Source organism: Mastomys coucha, unplaced genomic scaffold, assembly GCF_008632895.1.
Source record: "Mastomys coucha isolate ucsf_1 unplaced genomic scaffold, UCSF_Mcou_1 pScaffold16, whole genome shotgun sequence".
NCBI classification, from domain to species: domain Eukaryota; kingdom Metazoa; phylum Chordata; class Mammalia; order Rodentia; family Muridae; genus Mastomys; species Mastomys coucha.
Window position 1 is genome coordinate 102,922,433 of NW_022196898.1, and position 16,221 is coordinate 102,938,653.

General features: G+C 38.3%; 1 long non-coding RNA gene across 3 annotated transcripts in view; it reads left to right on the forward strand.

Annotated features, from left to right (window-relative positions):
- Positions 1–12,037: 12,037 nt before the first annotated feature.
- LOC116094414 overlaps positions 12,038–16,221 on the forward strand; it is a 42,635-nt gene continuing 38,451 nt past the window's right edge. The window contains exons 1-2 of one of the 3 annotated variants that reach the window (XR_004120098.1): positions 12,038–12,077; positions 12,457–12,652. This is a non-coding gene — a long non-coding RNA (uncharacterized LOC116094414). Of the gene's footprint in view, positions 12,078–12,456; positions 12,653–13,006; positions 13,111–16,221 lie in introns of those variants that run through there. The other 2 variants (XR_004120099.1, XR_004120100.1) reach the window with 2 other exon arrangements.

Below are 16,221 nucleotides of genomic sequence, written 5' to 3' on the forward strand. Positions count from 1 at the left end.
CTCACACAGGGTGACCTGACACACTGTGCTCTCACACAGGGTGACCTGACACACTGTGCTCTCACACAAAGTGACCTGACACAGTCTGCTCTCACACAGGGTGACCTGACACACTGTGCTCTCACACAGGATGACCTGACACAGTCTGCTCTCACACAGGGTGACCTGACACACTGTGCTCTCACACAGGGTGACCTGACACAGTCTGGTCTCACACAGGGTGACCTGACACACTGTGCTCTTAGACAGGGTGACCTGACACACTGTGCTCTCACACAGGGTGACCTGACACAGTGTGCTCTCACACAGGGTGACTTGACACACTGTGCTCTTAGACAGGGTGACCTGACACACTGTGCTCTTAGACAGGGTGACCTGACACACTGTGCTCTCACACAGGGTGACCTGACATACTGTGCTCTCACACAAAGTGACCTGACACACTGTGCTTTACTCACACGTGAAGTAAGCTTGAAACTTGGCTAAATATTAAGGAGATTTGGACATCTTTTCTCAAACATTTTTTCCATTTTCCCTCTACCACTTTCTCCCAGAATCCTTTGTGATTCAGATGATGTATGCTGTATGTGCTCACCTTGGTGTAGCTTCACTTCTAACAACATTCTTTTCTTTTGTTACATTTTTATTCTTCATTTTCAAATTTTTTAGGCTATCCAAACTCCCTTTCTCTTATAAACATCTGAGATTTTAAACATCCTTCATAGCAATACATTATCTCAGATTTCTATGATTTAAAAATAGAATTTAAGTATCTTTCATTATTTCTTATTCAGTATAAAATTATGAATATTTATTTTATAAATGTCTCAATGTTTTATATTAACAGTTTAAACTAATATTTGGGTAATTACAAGCTGTCAATGAAAATATCTTATGTAGGGTAAACTTTTGCCCATACATGTCAATAATCACACCCTGTGTGAGAGCACACTGTGTCAGGTCACCTTGTGTGAGACACACTGTGTCAGGTCATCTTGTGTGAGACACAGTGTGTCAGGTCATCTTGTGTGAGACACACTGTGTCAGGTCACCCTGTGTATATGGCATAATATGTATGTGTATATGTGTATGTCTGCTGTGTGTGTATGTTTGTGTGTGCACCCATGTGTGTGTGTGTGTGTGTGTGTGTGTGTGTGTGTGCGCGCGTTTAAGTGTGGTGGAGTCTTTCTGTGTGTATGTATTGTGTGTTTGGGTAGGTGGATGTGGGATTACATTTAGCTGTATTTAAGACACTGTAGAACAGAAAACATTTTATTTTTTCGTAATACTTTTTATTGAATAGAATTATATCACCTTCCTTTCATCCCTTAGCCATTCCCATTTATACTTCATTGAACATCTCCTTGGCTCCCCTCAAGGTTATATCCTCTTTTTCTTTGATTATATGTTGTTAAACACACACATATATGCTTATGTATGCACAAATATATATAAATAGAAACTGGAGTCCTTATTTGTTGTTTGTGTGCACACGGTATCAAGAATGACCACTCTGCATTGAACATCCAGAGGAAACATTTCTTTTAGCTTTGTTTCATACTGTTTCTGAAAACTAATTGTACAAGTTAACTGGTGACACAGATATCCAATTATGACTATGAGCTAGGCCACTCAGGAGGCTGAGGCAGGAGGATCACCTGGGTCTGGAAGTTGAGGGCCAAACACTCAGAAACTGCCTAAAAGTTTGCTTTCTTTGAAGCTATACCATGTTTAACAGTTTTTTAATTTATTAGGTGATAAGTTTCAAAATTAAAAGACAATTAAAGATGAAATATGCATGCATTGTAGTAAGTTAAAACTGAAAATTAGCTATTTTATTTTCAGTTGAGTTCTCCTTTTCCTTGAACAGGATTAAATAAATTTGTTAAGTTTTGAAAGCAGAATACAATCTGTGAGTAACTGGGAGGGAGCTCACATTCACTAATGCTAATCAGACATGGTATTTATGGAGGTCAAAATAATAGTTTTCTATACATAGTCAACAAGGCAAACAACATAGAAAGAAAGCTTAAGACATTTAAAATTAATAAATAAAGGTGACAGAAAAATCCCATCATTTAAAACTGCACTTAGTCATGAACTGCTGAACTCTAAAAATGCTGCTTAATGTCAGTAAGTTTCAAAAAAATACAGAGCCTGTGAGGGCAGGTGGTGAAGTCAATAAGACGTGGGCGCTTTAGTCTGATCTTCCTCTTCTCTGTTCTCCTTCCTGTCTCATTTTTCCTAGCTCAGGGGTCTAAGTGGTTTTACATGTGATCCTTCACTTCCTGCGTGTCTGTCCATGTGATGGCTGAGACGGAACTGAGTCCTAGTCCTGCATCCACATAGAGATAGAAAGGGCAACCTGGCCTCTGAGAACAAAGGGCCACCTTGCTCTTCTCCATCATCCTGATTGCTTAAGGCTGAATTATCCTGAATTCAGCTCAACAGCCTATACTTATATTTATGATAGACTCTTTCTTAATTGCCCCACACATTACAACAGAATAATTTTCAGTATACCTACATAAACCACTGACATATAAGCTGATCTATCCATGGCACAAATAAGCAAGTGTAAAACTGGCACTAGCTACACTTGAGCACACAAAGTACGATATTGGTCTTCTAGCCCAGAGTTGCTTGGCATACAAGAGAATCTGGGGTTAAACTATGGAACAAATATTGCTATCTGCTTAACAGATACGAAAATATTTAAAACGAAATTACGGGCAGACAAATAAATAAACACCACAGACCTGAAGTCTAAGTTGGGTACAGTCATCAGAGTAGTTTTCTATTAGTATTTCTGTTTGTGTTCTTTCTTTCTTTATGTTTTCTCCCTCTTAGTTGCAGGTTTACTTTAGCTTTCAGATGAGTCAGTGACCTGTCAGATCCTGAGTAAAGACAGAGACTTCTATTCACAAATTCTTCAAAAAGGTGACTTCAACCTCTTGAGTAAATTAAAAGTCAGAGCCTCAGGGAAGACAGTATGTGGTATGTTTGATGATGTTACAGCTAGCATGCCAGCAACTCTCCAAGCCACTCTCATGTCTTTTAACCTTTGCCAAGTCTACAACATTGATTTTAGTATTTTTATTGTCAGGTGCAAATGCTGAGATGTAGAAAAAGTGAGGGTTTTTTTTTTTCCTCCAAACTAAGTCATCTAGAATCTTCTGGAGCCGGAAATTTGTTGAAGGCTGGGCAGGTACTGGGCTTTACTGGCTTCAGCCTGTGTACATCATTTACATCATGGCTCATAATGACAACTCTGCCATTCACAGTCAAGGGCATGAGAGTTACCTTCCAAAGCAAACACTGTACTTACTTGAGACTTGAGATTTCTTGGGGAAAAGTGTTGGTCCCAACTATCTTCCCTCACGCTTTGAGACAACAGGTGACTCAGAGGCATATAATGAGATAAAAGTAGGATCACCTTAATTTTCCCTAATACAAACATGAAAGCATGGAAGATTTGTTTATTAATGAGATAAATATAATATGCACTCACACACACACACACACACACACACACACACACACACACACACGGATGTAACCATTTCTGAATGTCAAATAGCCCCTCAGAGTTTTCTCCTTGAGTCTTGGATGTCATTTTGAGGACTCTGTTTCTAAACAATCATCCTCTCTTATGAAGTGATGCCGAATGCTAACAATGACAACATTTTCAATACCTGGAATGTCTGGAAACCAAAGACATTTGACCCAGAAAGGATGCAGCTAGACACAGAGGCCATGGATGGTACTAACCATTCAGTTCACCAGAACTTGCAGTCTGGGGATCTGACAGGAGCTCTAGAATGTTGTTAGAAAATTCACAGGAGTCAGAGCACTGGAAATGCAAATCAAAACAACCCTGAGGTTCCACCTCACACCAGTCAGAATGGCTAGGATAAAAAGCTCAGGTAACAGCAGATCTGCTGGCAAGGTTGTGGAGAAAGAGGAACACTCCTTTATTATTGGTGGGATTGCAAGCTGGTTCCACTCTGGAAATCAGTTTGGCGGTTCCTCTGGAAATTGGACATAGTACTAGCAGAGGACCCAGCTATACCACTCCTGGGCATATACCATGAAGATGCTCCAACATGTAATAAGGAAACATGTTCCACTATATTCATAGCAGCCTTATTTATAATAGTCAGAAACTGGAAACAACCCAAAACCCCCCAACAGAGGAATGGATACCGAAATTGTGGTACATCTACACAATGGAGTACTATTCATCTATTAAAAACCATGAAGTTATGAAATTCTTAGGAGAATGGATGGATCTGGAGAATATCATCCTGAGTGAGGTAACCCAGTCACAAAAGAACACACGTGGTATGCACTCTATGATGAGTGGATATTAGCCCAGAAGCCCGGAATACACAAAGTACAATCCACAAACCACAAGAAACTTAAGAAGGAAGTCCAAAGTGTGGATACTTTGTTCCTTCTTAAAAGGGGGATCAAAATACCCACGGAAGGAGTTGCAGAGACAAACTATGGAGCAGAGACTGAAGGAAAGACAATCCGGAGACTGCTCCACTTGGGAATTCTTCCCATATTCAATCATCAAATCCAGACATAATTGTGGATGCCAGCAAGTGTTGGCTAACAGGAGTCTGATATAGCTGTCCCCTGAGAATCTCTGCCAGTACCCAACTAATATAGAAGTAGAGGCTCACAGCTATCTATTGGACTTAGCACAGGGTCCCCAATTGAAGGAGCTAGAGAAAGAATATAAGGAGGTGAAGGATTTGCAGCCCTTTAGGACGAACAACAATATGAATTAACTAGTACCCTCAGAGCTCCCAGGGATGAAATCACCAACCAAAGTGCACACTTGGTGGGACTAAGGGCTCCAGCAGCATATGTATAGCAGAGGATAGCCTAGTCAGTCATCAAGGGCAGGAGAGGCCCTTGGCCCTGTGAAGGTTCTATTCCCCAGTGTAGGGGAATTCCAGGACCAGGAAGCGGGAGAGGTTGGGTTGGTGAGCAGGGTAGGGGAAGAAACAGGGTTTTTTATTTTATTTTATTTTATTTTTTCAGAGGGGAAACTGGGAAAGGAGATGTCATATGACATGTAAATAAAGGAAATATCTAATATAAAAAAAAGAAAATCTATAGGAGTAAATGTCCCTTTGCCTTCCACTGCTACTGTCACAAGTCTACTGGAATACTCATTTGGTTAACATCTCTTTGTGAGAGCTTGGCGGAGGAATCCACATGGCCACAATGTTTCCAAGGTTTCTGATCTTTTTGCTGGTTCCTGGGTTGCCAATAGCCACCCTTAAAATATGTGCAGCTCTGCCTGTTTGACATATATTTATTTTTGTAAACTTTGAAAAGTTAAAGGGAAAAAAAAGGCCAATTGCAGTTTAAATACACAGGATACTGGCACTTGTAGAAAATCTGTAGTTGCTTGGCAACCAGAGGGTGACTGTTTGAGCAGCTCAGGGAGCTTTGACAATGTGACTTTAAGATAGGTGAAGGGTAGTAGGAAGCATTGAGTCTGCTAAAAGGAATCAGAACATGGAAAAGTTATTTAAATAAAGATTAATCTCTCTGTGTGATGATTCTAAGGAGGTAAACCTCTAATGTACTGCTCCCCTCTACAGATATAACTGGGGGTTCAGATTGGAATTGTAGCATAGGGATAGGCCATGTGCGGGCAGGATGCTGCCCTAGCTACTGGGATGTTCTGTTTATCACTGGAATAGCCATACTGGCTTCTCAGTCAGTGACACATTAGAGAAAAAGACTTGATTTGGAAAAGTCTCTTAAACTTAATAAAGATCAGTGATCATTAACATGGACTGCATGCTGACTCAATCAGCACAGGGCTTTGCTAATCACAAGCTTTTTTTTTTTTTTTCTCATGTCCATCTGTTTTTAAGAATTCTGAGAATCTGCTCCAGATGTTCATGTAAATATAATTGGTCGGTTCCATGCAAAAATAACCTTCTCCACCATGCGTGTGTAGCTTTCTGTTCATTCACACTGTCAACTGTATTTAGTCTTCAGTAATATAAATAATAAGAAAATATATAAATTTCTATGTGTCATGGTGAACTGTTTTCTCCCTCTAGCTTCTCATCCCCTCTCCTTTCTGTTTCCATACCTCATCCCCTTCCCCTTGCCTCCCCTTTCTTCCTGTCCCCCTCTCTTTTTCCTTTTCCTTCAGATGTCTCTCCTCTCTCTCCCTCCTTCCTTGTGTATGTATATTTTGCTGAGTAGTTTTCCAAGCCTAATACATCAGAGGATCTGTGCTGTGATCTGTTAGTACCAGTGTGAAAGTCACATGTGACTGCTGCTTTCTCTGCTCATAGCATTAACACTCCTCAGACTGGCACATCAAACATGGCCAAGCTGAAAAGTGAAGATGGATTTTGTTTCTTGTGGTGTGTTGAAGGTGTACCATGGCCCTTTCTAGATCTCTGTCTTTGACTATGTACCTCTTCCTGCAGCCCCCAGCCTCCATCCAATGAAAACTCACTAATTCAAGCAAAGGGCAGACATATGGCATTTCAGACTTGTTTTACATAACAAATGACTGAGTTGATCAAACTGAAAGATTATGGAAGTGGTCAGCTGAAAGATTGTAAGAATCAAATTAGGGCAAATTTGAGCCTTTTTTGTGAAGAAGAAAGTGCATTTTAAAATAGCTCCCTGTACAATAGGCTTGAAAGTATGTCTCAGTAACCACCAGTTTTATGGCAACTAAAAATATTTGAACCCAGCTGGTTGTAGATATGGCAATCAAATCTAATCTAAATCACTGTGTAATGTTAAAAAAGAAATCAATTTAAAGAGCTTCGAACCAAAGGTGATGTGTACAAAGAGTATTAATCCCAACAATAAATTCTCATTTTACCTGAGTTCAGAGATTGGTAAATTAAATGCTCTAGTAAATTTAGTTGCAGGATATTTTCTTGATAATCAAAGAAAATAGACATGTGGACTGTTAGAAAGAAAGGAAAGGTAATCCTCATAGAGTAATAATAAAATCAATTGAACAGGAAAATAAGATGCTGTATGTGAAAGAGGTAGGCCAACCCTGTAATATCACAAGAAGGCAGAACATGCCATTTCTCAAGTCACTCTGTACTACTGCCCTGGATCTCTAGGGCAGAGTACAGGTCAGAGTGATCCCAGTCTTAGCTATGAGTAAGAACTTGCTGCATTAGCTTAGGAAAAGGAGACATGAAAAGAATTTAATAAAAGTGTGCTCAAGCGTCTTACTTCTTTGTCTGGCTACAATTTACCTTTTCCGTTATTTTTTAATTAGGTACAAAATATATAAAAAAGACACAATCATAAATTATTTCATGAAGCACATTCATAATTACTCTTTATGGATACATGTTTTTTTCTCCTAAACATCTTTCCAAAATATTTAGGTGTATATAAGACACATGCTTAGATATTGGAGAATATGTTCCCAATGAAAGCAGTTAGACTCCTGCCCTGGAGAAAAATTTGTGAGGTTCTTTGTAAAGACACCAAATGTAGAACTGTAAAACCAAAGGGGAAGATCATCACACAGAATTATTTCATGGGGCTGAATAACTTCATAAAACTAGAGAGAGCAAAGGCAGAGGCCAGGGATGTAACTGGAAGAACAGCAGAGATCAAAGTATGAGAGGAATTGACACATCGTCGTTCCTTGAATATGAAACATGACAAAAACAATGAAAATTCAACAGCCTGTTAAACAGGAAGTGTCTCTAGATGACAATCTGCATGCAAGCCATCCTGGAGATCCAAACAAATTAACTCTATCTCATCCTGAAGGATCTGGGAAGGGCACTTCCCTTCCGTAGCTTCTAGAGAGGAGGTTGTTAGACTGGGCCATGGTAGTCTTAGCAGAAATGTGTGTTGTGTTAAACCATCAACACTGACAACTATTGGTTTTCAAAAGCAATAATAGACAACAGATGCCCTGCTTCTCTTCCACAGACACTTTGTGGGTGCAACTTCTAGAGTTGGCCTTGAATTTTCACTTAAAATGATGTACTGAAGACTTTGGCGTAGCAATGCATAGACTAAATTATTCTTCTACCTCATGGGATCTATTGTCCTCTATATGTTTACATAGTCATTTATGTCTATTGATGGGTATACATATTGTTTCCAAACTTCTATTATTATGCCACAGCACATAGCAGGTATGGGGCATCCCCAAGATGATTTCATACAGACAGAATAACAGTTAAAGTACATACAGGTATATCATCTTCATCGACATGTAGATAATGCACATGAGAAAGAATCCACACAGAGTAAACTGATCAGTTTTGTAGTGGATGCTAGTCTCAGGCTGAGGCAACTTTGGCCATGTATCTAGTGGCTGATGTTCTCCTTTGTACTTTATTATTATTAATGCAATACACAGTTTGTGTGGTTTTTTTTCCTGGTTTTAGTAATAACTTATGGAGTCATCCTATCATTGCTATTCTCTTTACATTCTCTAACATTTTTTTCTTTTGCTTCTACTTATTTTAAAGCTTTTGATAAATAGTAGGCAATTTGACCGCATTTTTTGTTGTGCTTAAAAAACAATGATATTTTAGAAATGTTTAAAGTATCATGGAAACTGGATTCCTGTGTTCAGGTTTGTTCTAGGTTTTTTTTCAGGAGAAAAGTAAGGTCTTAGCTGCCTATTGTGTTGGGTAGCATCTAAGAGACACACAATGATTCCTGTGTCCTGGTTTTATGCTTCTCTTCAATGCTCATCTCTTGGGCATGAACTGGATGTGCTGTCAGATTAACAGAAAGTGGTATGAGTGGCGGGATGCCACTTCAAAATAGGTTGTACAAAATTATGATTCCAAATCTCTCTGCGTCTGCCTCTGTCTCTTTCTTTCTATCTCTCTGACTCTGTCTTTCTCTCTCTCTCTCTCTCTTACACACACACACACACACACACACACACACATTTTAGACAAGTCAGTAGCCATACTGCCAGGAGTGAGCTTGAGCAGTCTACAGGTGTCTTCTGAGTTCTATCAACAGCCATACAAGTGCAGTTTGAGAGACATTGCTTGCAGTCAGACCTTAAGGTGAAATGTAGTCCTGCATGACAAAAAAAAGAAAATTGACTGTAGCTTCATAAGAGACCTTGAGCTATAACCACCTAAACATTTCATTTCTTATCCTTCACTCAGAAACTGGGATAATAAATGTGTTTCAACACAAACTCCTATATTTTAGGGTAATTTGTTATTTAGTAAAGGACAGTATCAATCAATTCACTTCATAGAACATACATCTAACTTACTATTATGGAAACTAAAAATGAAGCATAGTTTTACATAGACATCAAAGTGGGCTGCAAGCATGCCAGTTATCAGGCAGTGAAGATATAGTAATAAGCCAGAATGAAAGTGGGGGTAGGACTCCCTAGTTAACAGGCTGCACTAAACAAGAGTTTGTTTGACTTTATTTCACTGTGAGTGTGCATGTGTGCATGTGTATATGTGTATGTGTGTATGTGTGTGTGTGCATGCATATGTGTATGTGTGTTTGTAAGCATGAATGAGTGTGTGAGTTTGTTTTTCATGCAAGTGTACATGTTAGCATGTATATGTGTATATATGTGTGTGCATATGTGTATTTGTGTGTGTGCATATGTGTGTGTATGTTTACTTTGGAGGGTGTGCTCATGCAATGCCTAAGTCAGATAGCAATGTATGATCCCTGCTTTTGTGTGGGGTCTAGACATGCATGCACAGGGCACAGCCTTGAACCATAGTTTTACCAACTGAGGCATCACCTTAGCCTCTTAAAAATACTTTTTCATACAGAAACATGTTATCTTTTTATTAGGGCTATCATGCCACAGAATTATTAATTATATTCAATTTAGAGAAATAAATATATGGAATTTTTTTACTTTTCTTATTTGAATTTGAAGAGTTTTCGTTCTTTCTCAAAAGATTGGATGAATAGATGTTAATACAGAGTGACAAGAAAAATCCCAGGAGCCAATTTAAAGAAATGCCATCACCCAAACTAAATTATTATGTATCAAGTATTCATTTTCCTAATTGGAATCATAGTTTGGAAACATTCAGCATTTCAATGGATCCTATGAACTTTAATACTTGAGTACATGCCTTTAGAATAATTTGGAATTTCAATCGATGTTTCTTTCTAGACTTAAACTGGGGCCTTATGAGATAGCTATTCAGATGAAAAACTTTGTAGGTGCTATGTCTTCCCTATTCATAACTGCATTAGGATTTGTTCAATCTTGGTTACCAGGTAAGATTTCTTTCCAGTGACTCATTTTACTATTAGCTACTTGGAAATGATGACTGCATTTTTTTCAAATAGTTTCAGAATTACTGTATTTATAAAAATTGTAAAGGCAATTCAAAGTTCCCATGCTCTCTTTACCACCTTAATTTTTTCACTAGCATCTAACATTTGTTAAAAGCAGTCAAAAGTATTCATGTCATGATTACTTAAAGTTCCAAAATTGTAGAAGTTGCTTAGCCTTTCCTTGATTGTGACAATCTTGAAAGGTTTGAAAAGTATCAGTGTCATATTTTGAGAGATATCTTTGCATAGAGTCCTAGGTCTTTATTCCCACGCACTGATTTTCTCTGTGCATAGGACAAGACAGGAGAGAGCAGGGCTCCATTTTCATAAGCAGCATTGTGGGTTCAGGCTTTCAGTGTGAATGTTCATTGTTTACACTCACAGGGATTCCCTCAGTCTCTCCTGAATGTATGCTTTTGTGCCCATCTGTGTGACATCTGAACTTTAGCATGGACGGTTCTAGACTACTTACTTGGGATGTTCCTTTGCATGCTTTATTATTGTTATGGATAAGGAATGAACCTCAAGCTTTCATGTAATTGTTTATTTCAGCATCTACTAATCATGTGTATTCCTTTCTTGTTTTTTGTGGCCAAGTATTTGGGAAAAAAGCAGCATACGGGAAATTTGTCTATTTTTTCCAGGTGTGAAAGCATCGTTGAGGTATGGCAGTGGGTGCAGCCGGAGGAAGGAGGCTATGGGGCTGCTGGCTTAATCTCTGTGAACCAGGCAGGAAATGTCTATGAAACTCAATGTTTTCCCTGACCAAGGCTCTCAGGGTTCTACAAACTCCTCCAGTTGTTTCACCAACTGTGGTCTTTTGTTCAAAATATGAGCCAGTGGAAATATTTCACATCAAACTGTATCACATATGGACTCTTATGTCTTTCATGTTCTCTTATCATGCCCCATGAGCTAAAAACCCAGTGATGTCACTTGTAGCTGAACTACACAACACATGTCACTTTCTATTTTGTTTCTTTAACCACTTTTCTTGACTAGATTTGAAAGCTTAAGGGCATCATGTGAAAGGGACATGAGAAACCTGCACAACAAATCCTACACTCTCCTGATCCTACATGGAGCCACAGCAAGTTAGCACTCCCTTCCCCTGAAAATTCCCCCCACCCCAGGGGTGCAAATGCCAGCCTTGGGAGCAGAGGAAAAACAGCATAGCCTAGTCTCATGTTGAAAGACCCCCAGAACTGGGGAGATCCTTACTCAAGTCTCGGGATGACGCAACCACCCAATGACTCATGAGAGACCGAACTTGCTATAATCACAGGAAGTTTATTCCAGATCTGGGGTCGAACTCATAGCCTGGCAGGCCAGAGGAGTTCGATCACAAGCAAGAGGAGTAAGCGGTATTTAAAGGAAAAAAACAGAAACTGGGGTGGGGGGTGAAGGGGTTACCAGGGAAACATAACAAGGGAACAATGGAAAATTCCAAAGGAACCCACTACCTAGCTGAGTCTGGTCACAAGGATTTCATCCTGCACACTCATTGTCTAGAGGAATGTGGTTTGGTCAATGTTATCTTCTTAATGGCTGATTGCTCCTAGGACTAATTAGATGACCAATATCCTGTGGTTTGGTCAATGCTATCTTCTCAATGGCTGACCGTTGTCCTGTTCCTTATTCTGGGCAATGTTATCTTCTTAATAGCTAACCACTATCCTGTTCCTGGAACTGACCAGTCCACATTCCTGGCTCACAGAGACTTCTTATGCCTTCTTTAAGTAAAGGTTACACATTATACATACATTTCTATTATGTGCCCTCATTCTAAGATTCTCCAGTCTTTCAATGTCATTGAAACTCACATGCCTTTTGACTAACAACCAACATGTCTCCAGTGCAGATGGCTCCTGTCCTTGAAGGAAACAGAAGCCAATACCCTTGAAATGATAATAGCCCACTCTTAGACTATGAAAAACAGACAATTAAGTGTTCCCAGACAGCTGTGGCCAGTGGTAAAACTTATCAGCTTTAGGAGTTCTCTAGTGGAATTTTTGGGGCCACTTAAGCATACGATCATATCATCTGCAAATAGTGATATTTTGACTTCTTCCTTTCCAATCTGTATCCATTTGACCTTCTTCTTTTGTTGTCTAATTGCCCTAGACGGCTTAGAGTATTGAGAACCAATATGTGTATATGGCTTCCTGGGTATGGGCATGAGAAATTGTTCCTGTTAGAAGCATTGGGAGTGAAGCTGAGAGTGCACAGTATCAATATGTAGTGATGCATAGAGGCTCGGATAAGATGGAAGAAGAAGCTGTAAAGTTACCCACCTCCTCTGTTCTTCTTTTCAAACCTGGTGAGTCTATAAAGAAACATTCAGTGGATTTTAAGATGTGGATAGAACCTGAGCTAACAAAGCATTTGCATCTTAGTAAAATGATAACTTTTATTTCCCTTTCAATGAGACTGTTTTTATTATTATTAAAATTGCTATTTATATTTTTCTTCTTTTTTATTACTTTCATTTTTTTATAATGTGACTGTTTTTTAAAAACCCTCTGTTGCTGACAACTCCTGTTCTAAACATTTGCTGATGTGATGATGAAAACAATAAGAAAATAGAGTAAGTAAAATAGGAGCAGAGTGATAATTTTCAGAATACATGATTTTACAAATATGCCTTTATTGGCTAAGAGTTGTAGTGACCCATGTTATACCCTGTTGGTAGCAAAGCGCGTGGAACAGAGAAGCAGGGCAGCAGAGTATCTGCTGGCAACAAGATGATTTTGTTACAGAAACAGCATGAGAGAAAAGGTACAGTGTCTGGGACGCATGGGGACTTGGTTATTCTTTTATTTCCTCCCCCCCCCAAAAAAAACCAGTAAAATCTGAAATGTGGGCTATCAGGTGGCTCCATGGTTAAAGAGCGTGTTTGGGTTGTAGAAAGAGAGGAAGGATGCTGTTCTGGAGTTTTTCAAGGATTTCCCTCATTTCAGCACCTGTGAAGTAAATTTACTCCCAAACCCCAAAACTGACATAAATGTGAAAAGAAAAACAGAAAAGCTCTACTTCCTAAAATACTTTCTGAGATGATTTGAAAAACCCAATGAAATATTTTAACAAGTTAATTTCTTCAGTCTGTTTATATATTTAGAATATAAGATTTGTGGGTGATTTTCTCTCATTTCTTTCATGTTATCTCTCATTTAAGACATTGTATTTTTCCCCACAAAAAATATTTTTCTGTTCTCCTCCAATTCATTTTCTATTAGATTGAATGACAGGGTTTTGTGGCTTATGTTTCAGGATGATTTGACAATTCCACCTTTGCTTTAATATCTTAATATTCACTTAGTTATGAGAAAAGGAAGGCACTGTAGTGGAGGCTGCACTGTCTTAGCCAGCAGTATCTGATCCTGAATGCTCAGCTCAGTCTAAAGTCATAGAAATGCATAGAACTGGATAATGTTTGAGACTGAGGAGATTCATAAATGTAGGTGTTGGGTATATGTTTGAATGTTAACGCTTTTACACATGATGTGCTGTCTCTACTCTTGGTCGCAGAGTTTCCACTGCTGTGGGTTATATGAGAGCATTTCCTTCCTTTCTTTCTCTCTTCTTTCCCTCTTTCTTTCTTTCTCTCCTTTTTTTTTTTTTGTGTGTGTGACAGGGTTTCCCTGTGTAGCCCTGGCTGTCCTGGAACTCACTATGTAGACCAGGCTGGCCTCGAACTCAGAAGTCTGCCTGCCTCTGCCTCCAGGTGCTGGGATTAAAGGCATGCGCCACCACTGCCCGGCTCATTTAAATATATTTAGAGAATGAAATTCAAATACTTTCAGATGTCAGGCAGAAAATGCCAAGCCAGGTGGTGGTGGCACATGATCTTTAATCCCAGCATTTGGGAGGCAGAGCCAGGCATGGTCTACAGAATGAGATCCAGGACAGCCAGGGCTATACAGAGAAACCCTGTCTTGAAAAACCAATATATATATATATATATATATATACATATATATATATATATATATATTTTCACTTAAATATACATTTAAGTGAATTGTATATATTTTCTTATAGTTCCCACCATTAAAACAACAAACACACAGCTTTCATAGTCTCTGCACAAGTATATAACCAAGAATTTATTTAGGAGAGTTGAAAAACTCACGTCTCTGAACCAAGGCATCATTAGGAGGTCTGACAAATGTCAGAAACTTGATATGAGCTTCCTGCTGGTATTTTTCCTTTTTGATTTCAGTCTTCTTTATTTAAATACATGGTGACTTACTGAAGCTCCAGGAAGATGTATCGGTAAAAACTGAATTTAAATAGTACCTCATACTTTCTTTGTTTTTCCTCATTTGCATGCTCCCATTTGACAGTCAGTATTGTGACTGAGGCTTTATTGATCTTAAGTAGAATTATTCATCAAGATGATTCTTTAACTTTTAGCATCTATCAATGAAATTAAACACATTTGCATTTTAAATTATATATTTATTTATGTTCTTACTGGACTAAGAGGAACATTGAGGTCCGCTTCAATCATAGCCTTTTTACTGGTGGTAAATTTCTTGAAATTGAAAAATTAAATATTAATCATAAATAATACCAGATTTTATCTGCTGCAGCAGCTCTTTTTGATTATCTATATATAGATGCATTGCAACATTATCTAGCAATCTGCACTTGCATTTTATTAACATTTATTCTGAATAAATTCTTCCTTCAGATATGAATTTGTTCAGTAGCAGCAAAAGATCCTCTTTTGTTCCCTCCTGCCACTTTGCGATGACGACTACTATGAAGAATTATTAATACAATGAAAATTAAGCAAGAGTAAAGGCTGTTATTCGATAAAGAAATAAATTTGCAGTCAGAAGAATGAATAGGGTTTGGAAGATTTATCATGTCTTTTAAAGTTGTCTGTCTCTATTCAGTAACATTAGACAACAGTGTGTTGATGAGGACTTCTCCTTATTGATAGCATTTCTAAGTGGCCAACTTTTCAGGTTGGGGAAATGTCTTTGTGTCTATCCTTTATCTCTGCCACAAATAAGTCAGCCACTCCTGGTATCTATTAGCTAGAAAGACATGAGTAGAATGTCTTGTCAGCTGTGTGGATATATAATCAGTGAAAGTAAATAAACACTAGGCATACTGGTGACACAGAAAATCTCAGGCTTGACATAAAGTGACCATTGGTCAATTCTTCCTGATCAATGTTGTCCTATCAAACTAATTGTTCATAAGAAAGAACTTTAAATAACTAGTCATAAGAATCATAATTAATTGAAATATTTGTACCACTTTACTTTATATTTAGGTTAATATATAATATTATGTAATGTTAATATAATGTATTAATATAATATAAAATATATTTTATGCTATATTTATAATTTATCATTATAACATGTAAGCATGGATCACCATAGTATAATTACCTATGGATCTATGAAAAAACCACCTGGTTCTTTGCTAATGTCTATTTGTATTTTAATGGACAAGTTTACTGATAGGGAGTTTGTATCATGAAGTTTTTCTCCCCAAGAAATGCAAAGCAGAATAGTAGGACAGCTTGTCTAAGATGGAGACATATGCACTAGCTTTCATGGGTATCTGATGCCACTTGTAAAGTTCTATGAATGATCTGTCATTTAAGCACAATCACCTTTGCTCACAGAAGTGAAAATTAGGGGCTTGAAAACTTCAAAAGAATGACAAAGGTCATCAAGTAGTAAGAGACTATGCTACAATTTGAACCAAAGCCCTTATATCTTTTCTCTGAATGACTTGTATTACTTTATCAGAAAACATCTGTTTTAAGAACTTTTTTTTTTTCTTTTGGTTTTTAGAGACAGGGTTTCTCTGTGTAGCCCTGGCTGTCCTGGAACTCACTCTGTAGACCTGGCTGGCCTTGAA